We start from the raw sequence: 3,925 nt of genomic DNA on the forward strand, positions 1-3,925 counted from the left end.
CGTGTAATAGACAATTTATTATTCATATTTTATATACCGTGTACAGTTTCCACACCCATACTACTTAAATATAAAATATTTTGACTACCTACGACCGCTGTTATATAGGTTTCGATTTACTATTTATTTACAAATTTCTTAATGTTATCAGAATTACTTCTGATTTTAAGGATGTAAATTTAAATTCAAAATGAAAAATTAAATTACAATTTGAAACAATTTTTACAGTAATTTAAATTTAAAATATTTCGAGGACTAGTTGATTACATAAAACAACAAATTATGCGTCAAATGTGAATTGTGAATTCATTTGAACTTGTTATTATTAATGTAATAATCTAAACAAGTAGTTAATGCGATCATAAATAATAGAGAGAGAAAGAAATCTCTGATTTACTAGTTAATTACAAACTTCTTAATACTATTATTGGAATAGTTTTTGATTTACTATATATTTACGAATTTCGTCACGCTAATATCAGTTGTCCTCAACTTTTGTACACATCTATTTTCATATTCCATCTAGGCCACTAAAAGACGCGCATACGTTTCATGTCCCACCCATTCGTTTTTATTGAGCGTGTACGTTCTTATACATTATTCGACGATTCATCAATCGAGAATCATAGCGTCACCACGAGGATGGATAGTAGGCTAATATACGCTCTGGGTATTCAACTTTTTAAAAATTCGTTTCTCCGAATTCGACATGTGTTCTTCATTCTCTAACATTTAATTAATTTGCGCTTTATCCGCTCGGATCTATATCCGAAGCACGTGAAAGTCTCAATGGACTTTTTTCTGTGCCATTCTCTTCACTTAAAAGACAATTACGTCCACATAAACGTAATTAATTATATTTGTGTTTAACAAGCAGTGACACCTGTTGCACTTACTAATGTAATTTCGATTTCGATGTAACACGGTACAAAAATTGTGAAATGCTCCTTCGATGACACCGTATTTTTAGAACAGGATTTCGATATATCGTCGCTCTAATTCATAATTGTTGTATCTCCACTAGTTTCGAAACTGAGTTTAAAATTGACGAAGTTTAACATTGTAGAAGCAGGAAAGTGATATAATCAAACACACTATAATATCATCTACTGAATAACTGTTTATCACAATATTTAACAAGATTTTGTTTTATTAGCAACATAACTTTTTAATTGTTGTTAGCATTTGGAGATACAACCATTAAGAAAAAAAACTTTCGAAGTTTCGAAGTTCGGACTCGAAAGAATTTTTGTTCCTTTGTAGATAAAATTTTCTTTATATTATAGTGAATTTTTATTTCGTTGGATTAATGAGACGCACGTAGAATGATTAACTAAATTTTGATGAAAAATGGAGTTAGAACAGTTAAGAAGTCGGGCGACGATATGATAACAGTAAATAAATTGCATAAAATCCTTAGAGATCACCAATCTGTATAAAATTCGATGTAATAAACGTACACAATCCTCATACATTGTCAACTTTTCATATCACTTGTTTCATAGAAATTTGAACAATATATACGGGATGTTTCACCAGAACACGAACACTTAATTACTTCTTTGTATTTAATGATATTGGAAAATGTTTAACACATAATCTGAGTGATTTTGAGGGAGAATTACGGTGCAAAAAAAAGGATTATTTTCGATGGTTCTATCTTTCGATCTTTTTTGCAGAAAAGCCTATACTATTTTTTTGGACTGCATTTGGTAGTGGTTATTAAAATTCAAGCATTTCCAGGTTATGACAGTTGGATAACGTTGAATACCAAAAAGGAGATGAATAGACTGCGGATTTTATGCATTTATATTTTATAGGATTTTGTGAAATACAATGAGGGACAAAACTTTCACCAGATGCAGCGTATTTTCTATTTTATTCCTAATCCATTAAGATACTTGAGGGAAAATTAAATTCCTACGTTTGTTCTTCTCTTTATTAATTACTTTATGATGTCATATGGTATAAAAATCCGCAGTCGAGTCATCAAATTCCGATACAGCGTTAGATTGGTTTTGTTAGGACAGTTTTAGATTTCCGAGGTTTTTTGTTCTCAACACTACCAGTTTCATGAAACTTTTTAATTAAAGTAGAATACGACGAAAGCGATGGACAGTTACGGCCAGGAAATGGTTATTTGTACAGCTGTACAGGTTGTCTCTGAAACACTGTCTGGCTTCGCCATCAATAAAAATCAGTTCACTTTTTTCTTGTTTTAAGTAATAATTTATCCTGAAATGCTTTACCATACATTATTCTACTCCTAATCAGCTGCGAAACAGACGTTGTTTGTATCTATAATACGTCGATAAACATAAGTCAATACAGCGTTTATCGACAGCAGCCGATGCAACCACTCCAGAAGACATTTTGAATCCAATAATTAGAGCTTGCACTGGTATTACATGGAAAACAATGGAAAGAGCATCACAATCCGCGTGTGCTCGTTCTAGACAATGTATCGCCATCGATGGATGTTACTTATCGTTAGAGCATTTATTAACGTAAACAGTAAGTTCACATATTATCCAAACACTGTCTTGAAATTTGATCACCTTTTTGGTGTTCAAAGGGACATCAAGATAATTACTCCAACATTATCCCTAGTAGCAATTATATTCCAAATTGATTTTCTTGTTTTCTTATTTATGAATACCCTAGTAGCAATTATTATATTCCAAATTGATTTTTTTGTTTTCTTATTTATGAATACCCTATTAGCAATTATTGTTGGCATTTTGTTGGGCCATTTTGAAGTATCCCTATTATCAAAATCTTCAAGTGTAGTTGTGAATGTAATCTTTGAATCTTATAACGTTAAATTTAAAGTAAAGGGAATAGAGTAACTAAAACGCCACCTCAGATCTCCCCAACGCCCACCCGTGGGCGTTAGCGTCCACTTTGGGAGCATATGTGTTAAATGAATATCGAAAATTGATTATCTCAAAAAAAAAGTATCAGACGGGAGAATAGTATTCTATATCTTAGACTTATTTTCACATGTAGAATGACATCCTTTCGAGATGTACCATCAGTTCTGGAACACCCTGTATATAGGCTACAAAAACATAAAATATCTCATGAAACAAACATCATTGAGTTTAGAATTCCCTACTCTATCACTATACTAAACCTCATTAGAAAGTCAACGTTACACCTGAGGACCTCTGTTAGACCCTTTTTTAATCATTCTGCACAACAGGCTACGTACTTTCGTCCATTGCAAGTATTTTCGTCCCGTTCACCGAGTAAATCAACACTATCAATATTATCCTTATTGATTTTCGTACATTTCAGCCACAGCGTCGAAGTGAAATTTTCGTTGCAGAGAGTGTAGAAGAATAAAATGTTATATAAAATTATTAAAGCCAACTATGTTATCATACTTTTGGCATTTAGTTTGTAGAAGTTTACCGATTTATGGTCCAACATTAATAATATCAAAAAGTATACTCTCTAGAATGGGGGTCACCGATGACCCTCACGGTATTCAACGTGTTAAAACCACCCCTGTGACCGCTTCCAAACTTTCGTTCTTCAAATGCGAATCTCGCGCGCAGGCGTTCTATTGCACCCGGTTCTCGAAGTAAATTTCTGACGATCCACACGGGGGAACCTGGCCTAGCTCTGTCGCCCAGAGAACTTGAAATTCCGCGCGTTCGCCGGACGAATCAATGTGACAAATCGTCCATTCCGCTGGTCTTCCATTTCGCAAAAGGATCCCGAGCGTGGCTCTTTTCCGCGCGGCGACAGCAGCAACCCTGTGTTTCGCAGCGATGTAGAAGTCCGGCCCGTTGAAAACCTACATGCACCCGTTCCTCGCACGGCTGCCTCTGTATGCAGATCGTTCGTGCGTGCGTACACGGGCGTGCGCGCGCGCGCCCGGGGATATCCTTCCCCAGACAGTTTATTTGCTCCTGCT

This window comes from Dufourea novaeangliae, unplaced genomic scaffold (assembly GCF_001272555.1).
Source record: "Dufourea novaeangliae isolate 0120121106 unplaced genomic scaffold, ASM127255v1 scaffold187, whole genome shotgun sequence".
In the NCBI taxonomy this organism is placed as follows: Eukaryota; Metazoa; Arthropoda; class Insecta; order Hymenoptera; family Halictidae; genus Dufourea; species Dufourea novaeangliae.